The 22,909-nt window shown below is 45.0% G+C and overlaps 1 protein-coding gene and 1 pseudogene across 1 annotated transcript in view; both read left to right on the top strand.

Moving 5' to 3' along the window:
- The window catches only part of LOC146830228 (uncharacterized), a 71,882-nt gene extending 53,385 nt beyond the window's left edge, over positions 1-18,497 (top strand). Inside the window, exon 3 of the transcript XR_014961391.1 lies at positions 16,332-18,497. The gene's annotated coding sequence lies outside the window, so the exon portion shown is untranslated. The remainder of the gene's footprint in view (positions 1-16,331) is intronic.
- On the top strand, positions 17,314-18,466 carry LOC146830229 (uncharacterized; annotated as a pseudogene).
- Positions 18,498-22,909: the final 4,412 nt, after the last annotated feature.

Raw genomic sequence — 22,909 nt, forward strand, 5'->3', positions numbered from 1 at the left:
ACACTCTGAATCAAAGTGAATGGGGGGGAAGCATACCCCCGAACTTTCCTCCAATCCTGCTGGAACGCATCCACCTCCTCTGAGAATGGATCCTACCTCCAACTGTAAAAACGTTTCAAGTGGAAAGTCAGCCTTGACGCAAACCTATCCACCTCCAGTGGACCCCAAACGTGCAATAGTCTTCTGAAATAATGAACAGTCCGCTTCCAATCGCCGTAATCCCTAAGATGGCTCAATTCCAGTCTGCTACTACATTGCACTGACCTGATAAATACTCTGCTTGCAAATCAATTTTCTCTTCAACAAAAACTCCAAATTTCCTTTGCTAATTGAGTCCGATTCCTCGACCTGCTCCCACGTAAGCGGTTTATGTATCAAACCGCAGAAACGTTGTCCATTTTCAACAAAACATTGAAACGCCTCAATTTTTTTTCAAAACTCCTCAAGGCATAAAGACCTGCCTTCATTTCCACTTCATTTATATGCTCAAACATTTCCTCCAAGGACCATCTTCCACCTGTCTCTTGATTCTCCAAACATGCTCCCTAATCAAAAAAGCTTGCATCTGTCTCCAACACAAAATCTGGGCATATCCCAAATATTGCTTGGCCATTCCATGCCTCCATGTTCTCTAACCACCAAACCAACCCCTCCCGAGCCTCTGCAGAAATAACGACCTGATCTCATTACCAGAAACCTTTCCTTTGAGCCTCTGCCTTCACTCTGCAAATCTCTGTAATGAAGAGGCCTTGGAAATACTGCCTGAATAGACGAGGAAAAGAAACCAATCACTCTTGCCAAAGATCTCAGATTGGCTCTTTCCTTTCTCAATAGTCCTTTCACTTCAGATTTTATTTTCTTCACTTTCTTTTCTGGCAAACTGAAAGTTTTCTCTACAGTGTTTACCACGAAACCTAAAAACGCCAAACACTGACTTGGAAATAAAACAGATTTCTCTCTGTTTACTATAAATCCCAAACCTTCTAAAAGATCTATAGTTAGAATTAGCTGACTCCTCCTCACACTGTGACATTATCAAAAAAAGATACATAATCATTTCACTCCTTTCTTTGAGAAATTTTGCACAGGCCTCAACACCTTTGTGAAACACCAGGGTGCTGATAGCAGACCAAACGTAAAGGAAGTAATTTGGTACATCTGTCCCATCCATCTGAACTGAAGAAATTTGCGACTTTCTTCCGCTATCAGAATAGTGAAGTAAGCATCCTTCAGATCTAACTTCACTAACCAATCGTCTGCTTGCAGGATATCTTTCAAAAAATGCATACCCTCCCTCTTGAAATGCCTGTAAACCACATAATGATTTCATCCTCTCTCATTTATTACCGGCCTCCATCATTTTCTTTTCTTTTCCACCCAAAAAATTGTACTTACAAAACCTCTGGCTTCCTCTGAAACCACTTCTATTACCCCTTTCTGCAACATCTCCAAAACCTCTATTCCTACTATTTCTTGCAGTTAGTCTTTGAAAACCAATTGACTTGGCTCCTTCAATTGTTTTGGCATTTTCACCAACTTTAACATATAACCCTTCACAGTATGGATAACCCAACTGTCCTTTATCATTTCCCCATTTTCCACAAATAATCTCAACCTTCCCCCTACCTCGCCTGGGCAAGAACCTAAAACAGTCTTCATACTTACACTGGGATCCTTGTGCAAACTGTGCTCGACCACTTGCTTGTCACATCCTGCCTGCTGTTTTTCCTCTTTGGGGATAGAATCCAGTCTCTGGCTTGAAACCCCTGAAAGCAGCACGCCCATTTGACTGGTACTGAGCCCTTGGAAAAAGACCGTAAAAGACACAATTGATGGACGGAATGTTTTTTTTTTTTAAATTTTAATTTTTATTGAAAATTCGTACGGTACATTAGTGTGATGACCAACCTTCCTATCGTATTATACATAGGTACGTATACATATAACACCTTCCCGTACAAACCGAACCATGGTTATAACCACTCCTCCCTCACTAACGTTGATGCAGGCCATATTTTCTTTATACAATCCAATCTGTATTCGTCCATTATAGCACCATGTGAAGCAGTCTTCTTGTTACCATGGAATGTGCAATTGCAAGTCCTGATAGCCTTCATAGTTACCCCAGACATGACATCACCCGAGGCTGCCCGACCCCTGCTCAACCCCTCTCAAACATTGTAGAAGGAGTCGCACCCTGTTTCCAGCACCCCCCCAGCCCCACACAGAACTCCCCCCTCCACATTCCCTCCTCAGATGCCAGAGCATGGCATAACTATCTCCACATTACTTGTCCCCTGAGCCCCCACACCACCCTCTTCTCTGCCCTCCGCTGCCCGTTCAATCAAATAGGAAGTGAGCGGTCCCCAAATGTCTTTTGGTCGGGACTTAGTGGGCAAGAGATCAGCATAGTCTTGCACGTGTCCCTGCCATGTAGTCATTGAATGAATCCACTCTTTAAATTTAGGAGCCCGACCCCTCCCCCACCGGCACGCCACCTGCCTTTTGGCTAGCAGCAGTCCCATTGATAGGAATTTTTTGTAACGTGTGATTTACGTTTGCGTCAGCCCCAGGAGGCCCAGGAGGGGATAGGGTGGCACCAGGACCCCTATCATGCTCGAGATACCCTCAAACACCTGCACCCAGTATTCCGCCACCAGGGGGCAGCTCCAGGCCAGGTGTAGGAAGTCTGCCCCTTCCTGCGCACACAGCGATCACTTTCCTTAAGTTGGAACCTGTAGAGCTTGGCTGGGGAATAATACAAACGGTGCAGAAATTTAAAGTGTATAAGTCGTAATCTACTGTTGCCTGTGATGGCCTCTGTCTGTGTGCAGCTAAGTTCCCACTGTTCGTCAGTCAATGGGGCAGCCAAGTCCCTGTCCCACTCGGCACGTGCTCGAGTAGCAAGGGTGAGCTTAGCTTGCAACGTGTGTCTATAGAGGAGAGATATAGCATGCTGGGGGGGGTGCTGCCTGTAAGAATGCATGTAAGGGAGCCAATGTAATGGGTTCTGCCGGAAATTCCGGGGTTACCGCCTTAACACTTTGGCGGAGTCGCGTATATAGGAATGTATCCATGACCGTGGGTGGGCGCGTGCCAAAGAATTGCTCCTGTGTGCGGAACTGCCCCGCTACGTAAAGATCCCCCCCACGAGGAGTACTCGAGGCTGATCAGCATCATACAACATATTCCCTCCTCCGTGATGCGTAGCATAGGGTTTCGCAGCAGAGGCATCTTGGGAGAGTATAACATAGGACTTCCCAGTTTGCGAGCTATGCGACGCCAAGCCAGTATGGTACAGTCCCCGCGAATGGGTCTCGCTCGCGCTCCCTAACTGCTGTAAAGAGGTACCCTGAAGGAGGGGTCGGGGGCCATATAGCCATCCTCCACTGCGAAATGAGCCATAAACGGTGGTGGATGAAACCAATAAGTTGCGAAATGTGCCTGCGCACAGTAGTAATAAAACTCAACATCAGGAACCTCGAACCCGCCCTGGTGATAGGGCAACATAAGCGTGGCTAGGTTAAGGCGTGCCTGCTTCCCTCCCCATATAAGTCGCGTAATTTGCGCCCTAAGCGTACTAAAGAAAAAACGCCCTGGATGGCATGGTAGCACCGCCGCAAGAGTGCGAAGGTTATGCGACGTAGCTCGTTAGGGAATGAACCCCGCCTGGTCAGGAAGCACAAGCCTCTACATTAACAAGCAGAGTCGGGTCGCCAGTACTTTAGCAAGTATTTTAGTGTCGCAATTTAGCAAAGATAGGGGGTGATACGAGTCACAGGAGAGAGGGGACTTTCCAGGCTTCAACAACGAGGTAATTAATGCTTCACGCATAGTACCAGGCAAGCCACCCTCCTCGAGCGCCGCATAATATACCTCTTTCAGTATGGGGGCAAGAATCCTTACATAAGTTTTGTAAAATTCTATGGGTAGCCCGTCCGACCCTGGTGCCCGACCAGACTGCATCTGCATAATAGCCTCTGTAATTTCATCAGCCACTAATTCGAAGTGTAGAAATTTTTGCTGATTCTCTCCCAGCCAGGCGAGTGCTGTATCCTCTAAATATTCAGGCAGGTTTAGGGGGACGCCTCTCTGCGATGAATACAGAGTCTTGTAGAACTCACTGAAAGTGGATAATTGTGTCAGAAGATCTCTACATATATTGCCCTGCGCATCTCTAATCTCCGACACATAATTAGAGAATCTAGGGGGTTTGACTGCCGTAGCCAACGCTTTCCCCGGTCTATCTCCCTTCCCATATCTTTTGGCCGTATGCGCCTTCCCCCGAAATTTACATTCCCTGTCCGCCAGCACACCGTATTCAGTTAGCTTGTTACGCATGGTAGCCCTAAATGCATTATCATCAGCTCTGGCCGCTATATCCTCTTCTAACGTTTTAAGCTCCCCTTCCAGCCGGGAGAGATCCCTACGCAATGTTTTCATGATGCCTCCCCCTTTGGATATACACCATCCACGAACTGTAACTTTGAATGCCTCCCACACTACAGTCACACTGGAAACTGAGTCAACATTACGCTGAAAAAATCCCGAACATCCTGTTCCAACTCCTCTCTGAACACCGTATCATGCAAGTGTGATGGGTTAAAACGCCAGTTACTGTACAGGGTGAGCCTTAGTGGGGGATGAAGTTCCGCCACAACTGGAGAGTGGTCCAAATATGTTCGAGCCAAGTGAGACGCAGTGTGTACCCAGTGCGCCATACCAACCGACACAAACGGGTAATCTAGCCTGGCCCAGGACGAATGAACCGCTGAATAATGCGTACCCGCCCGTACCAGTGGGTGGACATGGCGCCACAGATCTATGAAACGATTGTCAGTTACTATATCCTTCAATGTCCTATGGGTGAGCGTAGAGTGTGCCAATGTAGCTCTAGACCTATCCAGCCGCGGTTGCATTGTTGTGTTAAAGTCTCCCCCCCAAATAACATAAGTAGTGCCTATGTCTTGAATCTTATCCCATAACTGTAGGAGTGCTCGAGGGTCGTCAGTGTTGGGCCCATAATAGTTAGCAATCGTCACCTCATAAGACTGGAGTCTTCCCCAGACCAGGCAATATCTACCGTCCACGTCAATAGCTGACCCGTGAGGTACAAAAGGCACCCCTCTCTTGATCAAAATAGCAACACCGCGGGAATAGCTGGAGTAGCCAGCGAAACAGCAGTGGGAGGCCCATCGGGATGCGAACAGAGGCGCAACACTAGGGCCAAGGTGCGTTTCCTGCAACAGAGCAATGGAAACATGTCTGTCCAAATACTCAAGTAACTATCGCTTCTTTCTGGGGTTATTCAAACCTTGCACATTCCACGTAGCAATCGTGATCCCAGTATCATCACGTATGGTTCCGGCCAGCATGGCGACTAATACTATCAATACTCAGCCTTGCATCTAGAACTAGCATATTGTGTACAGTCCAGAAAACTACCGCTATATACACTCCTCCCGCCCCAGCTTCCCCAACATGCCGGGTACACTACCCCCTCCACCCAAATAACCCGCAACATCACTCACTTATTGCCCTCCGGTGCCACAGAAATGGGGGTTTGCCCTCGTGTGGAAGCGCCAAGGGCCCACGACCTGTCCTCTCCCTCCCCATTCTCACCCACCCACCGCACCGCTTGTAAGCGGGCAGTTACCGCGGGACAGGGAGGAGATGCCGAGCAGGACTGTCCACCAGAAGAAAAATTAAAATTTGAAATTGTTATACATCGCCAACTACAAGTCGTTCAGCAAAATTGTCTGCAATCAGAGTCACACGGGAACCAATGTCGAATACAAGGCTTAATCCGGAGCCGATAAAGGGGAGTTAGACCTGGAGCGCCGTCACGCCCCTGCTCTCCAGACGCCGTGTGCCGCCGTTGTTTAAGATAATCCTCCGTCTGCTGCGGGATCTGGAAGATATGCTGCTTTCCCTGTTGCGTGATCTTTACCCTCGCCGGGTACAACATGGCATAGGAAATGTCCTGCGACTGCAATTTTTTTCTTGACCATAGAGAACTTACGCCGGGCATCCTGAACTGCTTGCGTGAAGTCCGGATAGAAGGCCAGCGTAGTGTTTTCAAAGTGCACCTGTTTTTTTCCCCCGAGCCAGACGCAAGACTGCATCTCTGTCACAATAGTTCAAAAAGCGGGCTATCACCGGTCTTGGTGGCGCCCCGGGAGGCGGACGGGCCCCCAGCGATCTGTGCGCTCTCTCCACCGTGAGATGCGCAGAGAAGGAGTCGCGGCCAAACAGATCAACCACGAGCTTTTCAATGAAGTCCTCCATATACCCCACATTGGTGGATTCCGCCAGGCCAAGGATACGGACATTATTTTTCGGGAGCGCACTTCTAAATCTTCATTTTTATCAGCTATACCTTTGAGCAATTTGTCCATCTGCGAAAAGTGCCCCTTACTGGTTGCAGCTCCATCCTCAAGGTCCGATACTCTGGCCTCAGCCTCCTTCACCCGCTGCTCGTGCTGATCCAGCTTGTTGACCACCGCCTCCATGCGCATGTTCATGGTATCGATCTTGGTGCCAATGGACGTGAGGCTTTGTTTCATATCCACCAGTAGGGCTTTCCAATCTTCAGCCGGCGTCTCCGTTGCATCCAGACCAGAGGGCTCCTGCCCGGACGGCTTGGGGGTTTTGTGCATTTCAAAGGGAAGCTTGGATTGTTTATTGTCCGTACGCCCCATCGTACTACAATAAACACGACACACCGGAGCAGCCCAGGAGCACACGGACGGCAGCTGCGGCAGAAATCGCTCCCAATCTAGGGCAGCACCCTTCACCCACCAAAGAAGGGCAAGAGGGCGACAGGCACACCTCCAGGAGTAAGTTGCACTGGGCTCAGTGTGGCAAAGCATGGCCTGGGGCCGCAGCAGGTGCCCCCCACGTCAGCAGCGCAGTATCCGCTAGATATGTAGGCAGGGTGGAGCGGCAGTACGTCGTATCTGCACCAACGAACAGCTGCCCCAGGTATCCAGATGCCCCCCAGGTAAACCCTGCGCTCCTCCGGCAGACCTAAGGGGCAGAGCACCGCAACTCCGGGCTTTCCAATCAATGGGGCAGCGTATCTCCCACAGCCAATGTAGGTTGTTTATCCTGTAGGACACACAAAATGGCTACCAGACCCAGCTCAGTCACCTTGGGATAAGCACCTGCGCACCCCAAGGGCCCCGGGCCTACCGGGCATGCAGAAGAAAGAAGCGGACAGTAGCTCGTCGCCCCAGCCAGGCACCAGAGGCCTACACTTCAGCACCGGCCCACCAAATGCCCAAAGTCAGCTATTCAAAATGGCGGCTGCTCCTTGCAGCGTCAGCGGACTCGCGGCGATATCAGCAGCAGTCGATGCCCAACAGGGAAGGTCGCGCAGCAGCTGTTGAGTCCCGGGTGCTCCTGTCTCTAGCCCCGTAAGCGCCAATACCTCTGCCCCACCGCAGACAGCAGCGCAGCATCGGCTCCTAACGCCGCTTGTCCCGTGGCCGCAGCACTCGGGTGGGGGGATCCACCCAGCGACTTAGTGGACCGCCGGCAAGGTCCAGAGCCCCGCGCGTCTCTGCTCCAGCACCAACCTCCGCAGCGTAGTGGTCCGGTGTGCCGTCCAGCAGTCTCCCAGTCGCAGCGGCCAGCGCACGGAAGTGCAGCCGCGTTCACCGCCCTCGCGGCCCCGGGCTCCACCAGTGCAGCCAGCCGGCCCCGGGCTCCAGAGCACAGCGGAGCACCCCGCCCGCTGGATCCCTTGTCTCTCTCCAGGCGATTTGCGGGCTTACTGCGACAAATGTGGTATCCCCAGACTTGGCGGGGCATCGGCCAGCCGTCCGTGATGTCTGTGCTTTATTTCGGTGACGAAGGATGGGTGTAGGAGTATCTTTTCCTGCTCGGCTGGACTTAAGCCTCACAGGCGTGCGGCCGTCGCAGTCGTGCGCCACCTAGCGCCCACCGATGGACGGAATGTTGAACAAATCAAAACATTCACCCCCAGTCAAGAGATCTGGGTTAAATCCATCATTCTTTTGCTCACCGGTCAGGGAAACGGGCCCATGCCCCAGCCCTGTCAAAAACACCCCTACCAAACACTCTTTTTAAGGATGTTTGTGCATTATCCAGACTGGTGAAGGTAGACACATGCTTCCCTACACCCTTCACCAAACCTTCTCCGAATAGATATCCTTTAGGATCCTCTGTTGGTTCTTTTTTTGAAAAATCTCCCAATTTTGGACTAATCCTCATCAGGACTGCTTTACTCCTCTCACATGACAAAAGCTGCTTTTGCATTACTTAGCAAACATACAGCTCTTTGAGACTAACCTCTCAACACCTCATTATCCACGTGCACACTCTTCATTTTTGCCTCTTCAGCCAAGTCAAGAATTCTGGCCAAAGGCCCCAAAACATCCAATAATCTATCTTGACATTGAGTGCTCTCTCTAAACTGTTCCTAGAGTCACGCCCCAGTTTAAATAAAAAAAAGTATTAAATCAGGGTCAAGGTCTGGAGTCATGCAACATTTTTCCTCAACTACAGGATTTGAACATTCTGCTCTCATGACCACCCTGGCTTCTTTCTCCAATGGCCTTCTAATCCAAAGCTTTATAAACTCCGCAACATGAGGCAAAGGCCACCAGTCAGTGCTCCTTGGATGTCTTATTAGCCCCGAAATAAACTTATCCTCACCTTGAGGATCCTTAACTAAACCTTTCTCCTTTCTTTCCTTATCCATGTCCCAACCATCATCATAATAATCATCTAAAATGAATTCATCTTTATCATTCTCACTTTCTTGATCCCTGATTTCATCTAGTGACCTATCAATTTCTCTTGTGCCGCGATGGACACCTTCTCCTTCTGTGGCGCCAGGCTCACCTTTCCCTTTTGTTAAAAATTTAACTCCAACCTCTCTATTTTTTGATTTTCATGTTCTCTTTCCATAACCTTAATTCCCTTTTACTTTCTTCATCCTCTAATGACCAATTCTCTTCCTCTGAGCACTCTTCTGCCCTCATTTTCCTCTTCATAACACTCTTTAAAACCTCCTTCATTGAACTATTAACCTCTTCCTGCACTAATTTTCTTAAATCTGCATCTCCTGAGCCTGAAGATTGTGCATTCTCATTTATCTCCATGACTCACAGTTGAATCACCACTATTTATTTCCTATTTTATAATTTACTTATTTTATCATTTCTAATAAACTTATTTGTCCAAACCTAAATAAAGCTTAAACCACCCGATCACTATTTACTCAACCGCCTGCTGACAAAAAACAGCTTATTTGTCAGTTGAAACTGACCCTGACTGTGCGCTGGTCACCCGATGCCTGTATTTTTCAACAGTGCATCATTTAGCGCTCTAGCCTTCTCTAAAGATGGCCGCGATGCGTCCCCACGCATGTACGCGTGATGACGCACCTCGGACTTCCAATTCCCTTGATACTCCATGGCGCACCTGACAATGCAACTCGGAGAGAACGTCTGAATCACGCCGCGAGCTGCAAATTAATTGCGTGCTCGCGGCGCAACATTTAAACTGTACATTTTGTTAACGTTTTCTTTAACTAACAACGAAACCCTCAAATTAATCGCTACAGGAGTACTTACCTGAAAAAATAAACCATAATTAACCCATAACTTGGGTCCGAAAAACAAAATATACAAGCCACTTCTATTAAATGAATCTAAATCAGTTATATTTCAATCATACCCTTATAGATACAACTAATCAAAACATAACTTCTACATTCTTTCCTTCATATTTAAAACACACAACAGCATACTTATCTTGCAAGGAGCAGCATATAAAAGAGGAAGATGGCCTCTGTGATGTGGTTTATATGTTGTTGGACATTCTAAGTTTTAGAGTTTAGATGTTAAGCTATCTAATACTTTGAAGTGCTGCAAAGAGGTGGAAATAAAAGTAATACGCATAATCATAGCCTCTGGTCTTGTTATGAAATCCATTCTGATAAATCTTTCATTGTTCCGAATCTATAGAGGGCATCTGAGTGAAGCTTTTTCTAAAGGCAGTTTATTGTGGCAAACATGAGAAAAGCTTCACAAGAATGCAGATATTGTAAAATAATCAAAGAATCCGTTCATTGTAGAAAACTCATAGCCTAGAATGTGGAATACTAGGGAAGCAAGGGGACTTGAAATATATCAGAATTTGGGAAATAGAATGGATAGGAAAGCAAATCCAGAAGACAAATTCAAAATACAATAAGAGTTCTCTCTTTCACCTTACGTATTCTATTATTTGACAATTTCTTAATGTTAAAAACATTGCAGTCTTGCCCTGCACAGGGATACGTGACTGGTAAATATAATTGTTGAAAGTATAAAGGTAAAGATAATCATCGCCATGGGGTCAGAACAAGAGCTTTTTTTAAGTAAGTAATACCCCATTCACTGGCTCTCTAAAATTCCCTGCCATGACAGCTCTTTGGCCTTTTTTTAAAAATACTACTTTTTATCATAAATTTATATGCACACATGTAGACACACACGTGAAAATAAATGTGCAATAATATGTTATTTGGAACAACAAAGCAAGATTAAAAAATGTATTGCTGTGACAAAATTCCATGTCAAAGCCTCATTGCAGTGTGACTGACGTGACTAATTCTCATGAGAAAACACCATAGCGTATGAAGATCCATAACATATAGTATGCTGTTTTATCATCATTGTTTTTAAAGACTTTTATTTCATGAGTATTTGAAATACTATACTGTTTGGTTGTCTGTCAAAAAAGCCAAAAGCAATGCTTAATTATGGAGAGAAGTGTGGGAGAGACTCTTTTTGCAGGCTTTCCCCTAAACATTTTGCCCTAATGTTGCTGGATTTATTGCTGTGAAATGACTCTTTAGTGCTGTGGAACTTGCATTCCAGGCATCGGTGCATGTACTCTGACCTTTCAAAGTGTATGTTTAATTGGCCTACTTTTACTAATACATTGGTCCCTAATATATGACCTCCTATGTACCCGGAGTCTATACTTTAAATGTTCCTCATGGACTTCAACACTTATTGTGCCACCACGAGCGTGACAAGATGTAACATCTGTCACACACTGACATTGTCTTTAAAACTGTTAACTTTACTGTGCCATTTCAACCTGTGGCACAGCCAAAACCTTCCTTTTTAATATTTGTAAGTCACACTGAAGGTAGGTTTAAAGAGCCTCAAAGGCAAGGTGCATTATATTAAAGAGAAAGATATGTTCTGTTTTACATGTCCTGACAGCAAAAACCCTGCATTGTTGTTTTCACTGTAATAAGACTACTCGCCCCATTGGTTAGTATGGAGTTGCATACTAACAACTCAATATTGGGGGGGTATGGCGTGACAAGATGGCTGTGTAGACACAGTGGCGCGTAGCTCCTGCCCCTAATTGACAAATCTTGCTAAAATCCTGTCAAAACCACCGTAAAACGTATATCCAGAGCTGTTGGAAGGTATCCTGCACGGTCGACACAGAAAGCAGAGGGTTGCTGCTGAGAAATACGGAGCCTGAAGTTCGGAAGTGATGAGCGGCTTGCCTGATGTAGAAATTACGCTGCCTGACTCTTCCACCGAAGAACATTGAAGCAGCTGAAGACGCCTGCTGCACAGCCCATAACTGAGCTTCGGGAACATAATTGATGGACGGAATGCAGAACAAATCAAAACATCCACCCCCAGTCAAGAGAGCTGGGTTAAATCCATCATTCTTTTGCTCACCATGCCACCCCAGTTTAGACCTGGCCATATGCAAATCAGTCTTGACCCTGTGCCTCATAGGAACAGTCCAGCCCGAACTGCCAAGCCAGATCCTCCCTGGACCGGAGACAATCATCCTAGGGGTTTCACCCCTTTTTCAGGTTTAAGACGGTCTTTATTGATTGTTTGAGCAAGATCAACCTCCCCCATTTGTAATAAGTCATCAACCTTTGGGGTAACTTTGTTTATGTCAGTCAAGGGAATTAATATTGGATCTTTATAGCCTTAAGCTGGAACATCAGTGTCCACGGAGTCTATTGAGGTAGTGGATTCCTTATCTTCCACTGACAATGATGGAAACATACCCTGACTGCATAAGGGCCCTTTAATTATCTCAGAATATGTCGGGGGTGGTGGTGCTGTGGCTTCTACATGGGAATCATGACTGAATATCTTCCACATGTCCAATGATGCTAATCTTTTTGTTCTCTTATCTCCTTTATATGCTCCTAAGAGATATATTACATTACATGGGCTATCACTGTATTATCAAAAGAGCCATCTGGTGGCCATGGAACCAGGGAAGTCTTTGTGCCTTCTGCCCATTCCTGACAATGTCTTTTTATTTGGTCAGAGTCTCCTGGAAATGTGGAAATCATATGGCCTAAAGTAGTCCCTTGTGTCCCTTGTCTCCCTGCCTCCCCTTGGAAGTTTTCTTAAAGAAAGGCATGACCTCACAATTTTCCTTTTAATCTACCAAAAAACTTTTACTATTCTTAAAGGCTCCTGTCCTAATGTAGTTCACACTAAAAAACAGTTGGTACCTCTGATAATGCAAGAGAACTTATAATCTATTACACATGATATAACAATCACACATCTACATTATATTTATAGATACATATATATTTAGAAAAACAACTCACATAACATATTAATACAAAATATCAACTTTTTCTCTTTATGACGTTTTCCTAATTCAAACTGTCAGGATAAACCTCTTATATCATTTCTCTAATAATTCCCAAAGGGAAAGAAAAACAGTCTGCCAAGTTTAACTAAATAAACATCTATTTCTCTGACGATTACTAAACAAAGGTCTGCCATAATTAACTAAATACGCCTCTCCGTTTGTAACAGTTGTGGATCAATACACAAGGATTCGACGATCGCCTTTTTTTCCTACCTTATCTGGGCGCTGCAGACGTCCCCCCAGACTGGTACCCCTGTTGTCCGAAAAACAGATCTTTCGTATCACCGGGCGTCGGTCATCCTCCTCAAATTGTGCACGATTAAATTAGTTTTCCGAAGGGGAACCTCCCCAGCGGCAGGCAGGAGCTAAGGGGATCTGTTGGCTGGCTCTGCCACGATGTTGGGAAAAAATCCTTTAAGCAGTGCAAATAATTAATCGCCACATCTGCAACAAAAAGGAGTACATAAAGGTTTATTGTACATGCCAGGCTAATTCAGCTGGGAGAGTGATGTGCTATGAGCGAAGCACAAGTCAGTCTCAACGTACATACACCTCAAGTCTACTTCTTAAAATACTAATTTTGCCCTAGATCCATATTACAATGTTCACAATAGAAAAAGCTTCCTGCTTTTCCGTTATGTCCCACCCAGATTACATACATTTATTTAAAGAACAGCTCTTTCCTGTTGTTCGTGACTTCTCACGCCAAACTTACAGACTACAATGGAAAACATTATTGCCTATCCTAGGCAGGACGTTCTCAGCTCGAATACAATGAAGAGGAAAAACACTCGAATCAAACCGTATTTAGACCTTTTTTTGAAAGCAGGCTGTAGGTTATTTCTAGATACAATTGTGCAACTTTAACATGCACGTTTAAACAGCATTATACAGTTTTTCTGTCTTTACATAATTTTTCACAGTGTGTGGGCACGTGACAGATAAAGCTGAATAATTAGGTCCTAAATCTAAATTAGGGTTTTGATTCCTTTTAATCCCTCTGCAGCCTCAGTGCTCATCTTATCCCTTTGCAGCCTCAGTGCTCATCTGATCCCCCGCAGCCTCAGTGTTGTTCTAAGCCCCCTGCAGCCTTTGCTCCTCTGAGCCCGCTACAGCCTCAGTGCTTCTCTGATCTCCCTGCAGACTCACTGCTGTCCGGAGCTCCTTGCAGCCACAATTCTATTATTCCCAGCGCTCCTCTGAGCTACCCCCAGCTTCCGTGCTCCGCTGAGCTACCCCCAGCCTCCGCGCTCCTCTGAGCTACCCCCAGCCTCCGCGCTCCTCTGAGCTACCCCCAGCCTCTGCGCTCCTCTGAGCTACTCCCAGCCTCTGCGCTCCTCCTGGGCTACCCCCAACCTCTGCGCTCCTCCTGAGCTACCCCCAGCCTCTGCGCTCCTCCTGAGCTACCCCCAGCGTCCGCGCTCCTCTGAGCTACCCCCAGTCTGTGCCCCTCTGAGCTCCCCCTAGCCTTAATGCTCCTCTGAGCCCCCTGCAGCCTCCGTGATCCCCTGATCTTCCACTAGCCCCAATGCTCCTCTGAGCTCTCTGCAGCATCTGAGTAGCACTGAACAATGGAAACACTAGGAGAGAAGGTTTCTGGTTGACCTACGTCAAGCAAGGGTTGTTTAAAAAACAGGGATGACTTTTGCGTGTTTCCATGGGTCATGAGAGAGATGAGACATCATTGATCGATGGGGCACCGATCCGATGTGGGATTGTGGCTGGATATTACTAAGGAGAAGGATGAAGTATCACTGAGAATGGGCTTAGGACCCTGATTGGGAATGCGATTAGTCATTGCTGAACGTCTTCCTTATACAAAAATGTTAATTTGGCACAGACTAGTGCATACACTATACTAATCCTGTATTGTATCTTTTGTAATCCTTGTATGCATTCAGTGTTCTTTTTCTAATCATCTCCACACTGGAAGCTAGCCCTGAAATCACTTGCACTGATAGTGTTTACTTTAAATTGTATCGAATCGCAAAGCTCCTCAACGTAAGACTAGGCTTGATGTGGGTTAAAGGAATACAACCTGGAGAAACCTTTCTCCACATTTGTGGTTTGAGATAGAGCGAGGATATCTGAGCACTCTTGATTTGCTGTTAAAGTGGCAGACGTCATCCTGGCTGTGCGCTTACCCTTCTGCCAAGACTGATTACTGGGCACATTGTGTTGCTTAGTGTGCTGAGGTGTGTGATTATCTCTGCCCCCACCCCTACACCTCAAGGCACATCATCAACTTTGGAATGCTCATGTTCCTCCCTTGTAAAGTGTGGAATGCATAGAGAGCAGGGAAAGAATTGTTGGTGTTTTGGTATTGTGTGCATAAAGAGTGTGGGACTTTGTGGCAAAATGGTTGTGTAACAAAGTTCTGAATGAAAGGTTGTCTGGGGTTAGTCTAGGGCTAGATTTTGTGTTTTCAGGACCAGGTCTTTATTTTGAGTCTCGATAATCCCCTCTCTACCAAGGTAACATATTTTACACCATGCAGGAGGGAGGTGGTCAGACACTCCCCGTTATGCTCAGTCTTAGGGAGATGACACTTTGTCCAGCAGTAAATACTAAGGTTAGCATGTTCCGTTTTTCCTGGCAGAGGTGAGTGTCACCCTCCCAGATCTCCCCGATTCTTTATCACACCTGGTACCCTATCCCCTTCCAACAGCATGATGCTATGGTGGGGGAATACCTTCAGGAGAAGATTGCTGATGGGTGTAAGTTGGCTTCCTAAGGGGTATAACTTACTTTGCAAGGCTGGGGAAGCTCTCATTGTCCTGGATTCTTACCTGACAAGAGAAGGATGTTGTCTGCCCTTCCTCACTGTACCAGGCATTGGCTGTCTTGGATCCCACATGTGCTCTGCGAGGCAGTGCTGCCTGTGTTAGGATCATAATTCTTGGCTTTGAACTCCCATGTATGCTTGCATGATTTAGGATTCACAGATGTGTGTCTTTTACTAGAAGTGTGTTAATAAATATAGAATATATTCCTCCCGAGACCAGTTGTCTGTGTCTATTCTCTGTTGGTTGTTTTTTTGCTTCCTTACCAAGTTAGTCAATGAGTACAAGAGGAGAAAGATTCTACTGCAAAGTCTCTGCATGGATTTTTGAAATTGAATGTCCTTACATTGCTGCTTTATGGGAGAAAACTAACTTGCGTTAGGACATTGTAGGTCTGCAATGGTATGAAAGCGCTCCATAGATCTGAAATACTGCTTATTAGTTGCTTCCAGACAGCTGGTATTTGGAGTTTGGATCAGTGGAGGAATCGTCCCCACACTCTACTAGTCCTAGAAGTTACCTGTCAATCTTGGGAGTACTGGTGCTGTATCTGGGCTAGCAACCAGTTAAGTGTCATTTTTAAGGGGCGCACATTTTTTCAAAACTGAACAGTCTAATAAGTTCTTATCTCATTGGTGTAGGCACCAACTGGATCGACTAGCTCACCAGTTGCAATCAGAAAAGTGTACTTTACATTTATGCTCTGTTAATGTCGAGTGCAGACCCCGTTGCTTTTCTCTTCCCTCCGTCTGTGCCTCTCCCCTTTAAAATCATGCTTTTCTCATACAGTTTCTCTCTTTTCATGTCCTTTTGATGAAAACATCTACCTGATTTCATCCCCACCATCACAGAGTTGTTTTTCATTTGCAGAATCAATGAACCTGAAGAACTAGATGAAGAGACCTGCAGCACCCCAGCACCAGAAAAGCTCTTGTCATCATCACTAAATGATCAACCTTATCAGTGTGCAGAGTCTGTCAAATTTCTCAGCTGGATGCTGGACACTTACCCTACAATATACGTTCAGGGGAGAAACACAGGCCTAGTGTGTGAAAAAGCTCATGTAGAGCTCCTCTTTATGGACAGTTTAAAAGATTCACACCAGAGATCATCTCTTTGAGTATACCGATATTTTACCTATGATAAGTACCTTAGATGTTATGTTCTAGTGAGATTAAAAAAAAAAACGAGTGCAGAATGGGAGAAAAGCTTCCCTCAGCTCTCCTGCAAGTGTAATTCTAATGCGAAATTAGAGCAGTAAATTTGAATATCCTAAGGATAAACTGTACAAGCATGACCCCCAAAACATTTCTGGAGGAGAGATAATCTAGATGTAAATGGAATGTGGATAAACTTGCACGGAGTGTTCTTCGCTGCACAGGCATCAAATAGTTCCTTCTGAGGATAGGTCATACCAGTGTTCGGAATGGGGGAAAAGCTCCACTAAAACCAAAGCAGCTGTTGCGAGAGCCCATACAGGTGTTGAACGCTATAATTGTACAGAAAGTGTGAAAAGCTTCACTGAGAATGGCACACTGGTGAAGCAACAGAGAACCTTTTCAGTGTAATGAATGTGGGAAAAACTTCAATGACAAGAAATTACTGTTGTCATATAGTCCATACTGGTTAGAAACCATGCAACTGTACAGAAAGTGGAAAAAGATACACTGATAAGGGCACACTGGTGAAGCATAAGATAATGTATACTGGTGAGGAACCCTATCAGTGCACTGAATGCTAGAAAATCTTGACTTCGGATAGCATACAGTCCATTCATCAGAGTATCCATACTGGTTACGAACCCTATCACTGTACAGAATGTAGGAAATGCTTCAGTGAGAACGGGACACTGATGATGCATAAGATAACCCGTTTCTCCGATAAACTCTATCAGTGTGTGGCATGTGAGAAATGCTTCGCTGCAAAGAGCACACTATTGGTACATGAGAGACTTCATAATGAGGAGAAACCCTTTCAGTGTACAGAATGTGGAATAGGGTTCACTCAGAAGAGAACACTGTTGAATTATCAGAGAATCCACACTGGTGAGAAACCATTTCAGTGTACAGAATGTGTGAAAAGCTTTACTCAGAAGGGTACACGGTTGAAGCATCAGAGAATCCACACTGATGAGAAACCCTATTGGTGTACAGAATGTGGGAAAAGCTTTACTGAGAAGGGCAAACTGTTGAAGCATCAGATAATCCATACTGGTGAGAAACCCTATCAGTGTACAGAATGTGGGAAAAGCTTTGCTGTGAATTTTATGCTGTTGCATCAGAGAATCTATTTAAAGAATGTGGAAAAAGCGTTACTGTGAAAAGCCATTTGTTGAATCATCAGATTCCACACTAGTGAGAAACCCGATCACTGTACTGAATGGGGGAAAATCTTTACTGTCGAAAGCAATTTGGTGAAGCATCAGAGAATCCACAATGGTGAGAAACCCTATCAGTGTACAGAATGCAGGAAAGGCTTTACTCTGAAGGGCACACTTCATGCATCAGAGAATTCACACCGGTGAGAAACCCTATCAGTGTACAGAACGCGGGAAAGGCTTTACTGAGAAGGGCACGCTGTTGAGCCAGCTGAGAATCCATACTGGTAAGAAACCCTATCAGTGTACTGAATTCGGAAAAAGCTTTACTGAGAAGAGCACTTTGATGAAGCTTCAGAGAATCCACAATGGTGAGAAACACTATCACTGTACAGAATGCAGGAAAAGCTTTACTGACACGAGTATGCTGTTCACCTATCAGAGACTCCACACTGGTGAGCAATCCTATCAGTGCACAGAATGCATGAACAGTTTTGCTGTGAAAAGCCAATTGGAGTTGCTTCAGAGCATCCAATCTGGTGAGAAACCATTTCATTGTACAGAATGCGGGAAAGGCTTTACTGTGAACAGTACGCTGTTGATGAATCAAGGAATCCACACTGAAGAGAAACTGCATCGGTGTACTGAATGTGGGAGAAGCTTCACTAAGAAGAATGTTTTATTTTAAGACATCAAATAACCCACACTGATGAGAACCCCTATCAGTGCACAGAATGTAGGGGAAGCTTCACTGAAAATAAATCACTGTCAGAGAGTGTAGATTCTCAAAGTTTATGTAGAGAGAATTTGGATGTCATTAAAGACACAGAGGCTAGCGTTATGCATATTACTTTTATTGTCACCTCCTTGTAGCACTTCAAAGTATTAAATCACTTAACATCTAAACTCTGGAACTTGGAATGTCCAACAATTTATAAACCAAATCACAGAAACCTCTTCCTCTTTTAAGCTGCTCTGGTTGCAAACATCACCTCTTTCTCGTGAACAAAAATTCCTTCAGTCCTTGAGCACCTGAGTGAATAATTCGTCTGCTACTACACATACGATGCCGCTGGCACAACAGCCAAGTAACAAAATATTGTCATGAGGAAAATTACCACTATATATTAGACACTTCGACACAAAGGGCACAACAGCCGTTACACGTAATCTGTGATGTTGGACACAAGGGGGCAATGCCCGGAGGGCTCGGAATCGAACCACCTGTGATGTGCGTCTTCAGACCAAAAAATAAGTATTAGTAAATCAATTGCCCTGACGAAGTTCTTTCTAAAAAGAACTAAACGCGTTGGCTGCCTGGTGCTTTGTTGCAAATTCGATGGAAGAATAAAGAAAACTGAACACTGTTGATGACTGGATGGACATTCGTATATTATTGTTTTTTGAATATTTAAATTGGGAGGTGAAACCCACAGTGGGTAAAAGTCTGCATTGATCATTGGGATCGCCCCTTGGGAACGGCAGGGGCAGTGGTGTTGCACTCCGTGAGAGCAAAAGGCTCGATTTTTCAGTTGTACTCGAGGAGGGTAGGCAAAAGTGTGCTTTCATACGACTAGAGAGAGGTGCATCAAATACACTTTTAGTGTGTGTCGTGTTGTGCTGTTTCAGGATTGGTTTTAAATGTTCCTTCATTTCCTGCTTTACTGGACATCTGAAAAACATAAAATCCCATAAATAATCTGATCTCCCATAATAATAAACTCTTAACAAACATAAATTACCTTTAAAAAAAAACCTTAACTACACCACACCCCCTCCAATATTAAAACTGGAAAGAGGGATAATGCTAGCCTCTGTGTCTTTAATGAAATCCAGATTCTCTGTACACAAACTTGGAGAATCTACATTTCATGACAAGACCGGAGGCTATCATTATGCATGTTCAAAGCAGTGATAAACCCACAGATGAAACCTGACCCAAAGGTCTCAAATCAAAATTTGCAAAAACATCTACCTTCGTCCAATCTGCTGCACGCTAAAAAGACCACCAGACAAATAAACCTTACTCGCCATCGCACCCCTCACTGAATGTGCACCATATTCTTGCAAATTCACACCTGCTCCAAACATACAAAATCTCACCCACCTTGCAATAGTAGCCGTAGAAACTGGCCTAAAAGGTCTCACATAAGAATTCAACAACTGTTCATCTCCATGCTTCCTGTGATCACTCAACCTAGTCTCATATTCTCTCAAGCATCTTACCACACACAACTTAGGATGCTCCTCAAATCTAGGATAAAAAATTCAAGTTGACATGCATTTAGTCCTCTTTGTAATTGTAAAAATCACCCATCTGTATGAAAACACCTGTTACTAATATCTAAAGCTCTTACATCGGAAACTCTCCTGAAAGAAATAAGACACAAAAGACTTTCCATCTTCCGGGATAACTGCTTCAGACTCAAATACTTATTAGCTGGCCATCCTTCAAACAAACTTAAAATCTTGTCAACATCCCACAAACCACTATATCATGGCTTAGGAGGTCTCCTTAACTTTACTCCTTTCATCACTCTACAAACCAACGGCTCTCTACCAATAGAACAACCTCCTACTAATTTTTGACCTGCAGCAACTGCAGACCTATAGCAATTGATTGTCCTTTAACTCACACCTTTTTCATACAAAGAAGATAAATAATTAGTTAATTCTATGGCAGATGCCTCCACGGGATCCAAACCCCTTTCCAAGCACCAACCAAACCACTTCCTTCATGCTCCCAAATATATTTTCCTAGATCCTGGTGCCTAAGACTTCTTGAGCAACTCCTGAGCCTGCTCCGAAATATCTCCGAACTGTTCTCCTCTCCTGAAATCCTCCAAATGAGAAGGCTCAAAGCCCCTTCTGAAACCAAAGGATGAAAAACTTCTTCCTCCCCCAGAAGCACGTCTTCTAGAACAAGACTCAACAAAGGTTCCTCTATTGCCAACTCCAAAAGACCTGGAAACCATGCCTGACCAGCCCACGTCACCAACTCCAACTGACACTTCTGCCTCCTCACCTTCAATAACACTCTGAATCAAAGTGAATGGGGGGAAAGGATACCACTGAACGTTCCTCCAAACCTGCTGGAACGCATCCACCTCCTCTGAGAACGGATCCTGCCTTAGACTGTAAAAACGTTTCAAGTGTAAAGTCAGCCTTGACGCAAACAGATCCACCTCCAGTGGACCCCAAACTTGTAATATTCTTCTGAAATAATGAACAGTCAGCTTTCAATCACTGTAATCCCCGAGATATCTCGAATTCCAGTCTGCTACTACATTGCACTGACATGGTAAATACTCTGCTTGCAAATCAATTTTCTCTTCAACAAAAATTCCAAATTTGCTTTGCTAATTGAGTCAGATTCCTCGAGCTGCTCCCACCTAAGTGGTTTATGAATCAAACCACAGAAAAGTGGTCCATTTTCAACAAAACATTGAAACGCCTCAATTTTTTTCCAAAACTCCTTAAGGCATAAAGACCTGCCTTCATTTCCACTTCATTTATATGCTCAAACATCTCCTCCAAGGCCCATCTTCCACCCGTCTCTTGATTCTCCAAACATGCTCCCTAATCAAAAAAGCTTGCATCTGTCTCCAACACAAAATCTGGGCATATCCCAAATATTGATTGGCCATTCCATGCCTCCAGATTCTCTAACCACCAAACCAACCCCTCCCGAGCCTCTGCAGGAATAACGACCTGATCTCATTACCAAAAACCTTTCTTTTGAGCCTCTGCCTGCACTCTGCAAATCTCTGTAATGAATAGGCCTTGGAAATACTGCCTGAATAGACGAGGAAAAGAAACCAATCACTCTTGCCAAAGATCTCAGATTGACTCTTTCCTTTCTCAACAGTCCTTTCACTTCTGATTTTATTTTCTTCGCCTTCTTTTCTGGCAAACTTAAAGTTTTTTCTACAGTGTTTACCACGAAACCTAAAAACGCCAAACACTGACTTGGAAATAAAACAGATTTCTCTCTGTTTACTATAAATCCCAAACCTTCTAAAAGATCTATAGTTAGAATTAGCTGACTCCTCCTCACACTGTGACATTATCAAAAAATCATCCAGATACATAATCATTTCACTCCTCTTTCTCTGAGAAATTTTGCACAGGTCTCAACACCTTTGTGAAACACCAGGGTGCTGATAGCAGACCAAACGGAAGGGAAGTATATTGGTACATCTGTCCCATCCATCTGAACTGAAGAAATTTGCGACTTTCTTCCGCTATCAGAATAGTGAAGTAAGCATCCTTCAGATTTAACTTCACTAACCAATCATCTGCTTGCAGGATATCTTTCAAAAGATGCATACCCTCCCTCTTGAAATGCCTGTTAACCACATAATGATTTAACCCTTTCAAATTTATTACCGGCCTCCATCCTTTTCCTTTCTTATCCACCCAAAAAATTGTACTTGCAAAACCCCTGTCTTCCTCTGAAACCACTTCTATTTCCCCTTTCCACAACATCTCCAAAACCTCTACTCCTACTATTTCTTGCAGTTTGTCTTTGAAAACCAATTGACTTGGCTCCTTCAATTGTTTTGGCATTTCCACCAACTTTAACATATAACCCTTCACAGTATGGATAACCCAACTGTCCTTTGTTATCATTTCCCAATTTTCCACAAATAATCTCAACCTTCCCCCTACCTTGCCTGGGCCAGAACCTAAAACAGTCTTCACACTTACCCTGGGATCCTTGTGCAAACTGCGCTCGACCCCTTGTTTGCCGCATCCTGCCTGCTGTTCTTCCTCTTTGGGGATAAAAGCCAGTCGCGGGTTTGAAACCCCTGAAAGCAGCACGCCCATTTGACTGGTACTGAGCCCTTGAAAAAGACCGCAAAAGACACAATTGATGGACGGAATGCTGAACAAATCAAAACATTCACCCCCAGTCAAGAGATCTGGGTTAAATCCATCATTCTTTTGCTCACCATGCCACCCCAGTTTAGACCTGGCCATATGCAAATCAGCCTTGACCCTGTGCCTCATGGGAACAGTCCAGCCCGAACTGCCAACCAGGTCATCCCTGGACCGGAAACAAGCATCCTAGGACCGGTTTCGGGCTTTCAGCCCTCATCAGCCAGGATAGTTTGATTCCAGTGGCACA

Source organism: Triturus cristatus, chromosome 5_1 (assembly GCF_964204655.1).
Source record: "Triturus cristatus chromosome 5_1, aTriCri1.1, whole genome shotgun sequence".
Classification (NCBI taxonomy): domain Eukaryota; kingdom Metazoa; phylum Chordata; class Amphibia; order Caudata; family Salamandridae; genus Triturus; species Triturus cristatus.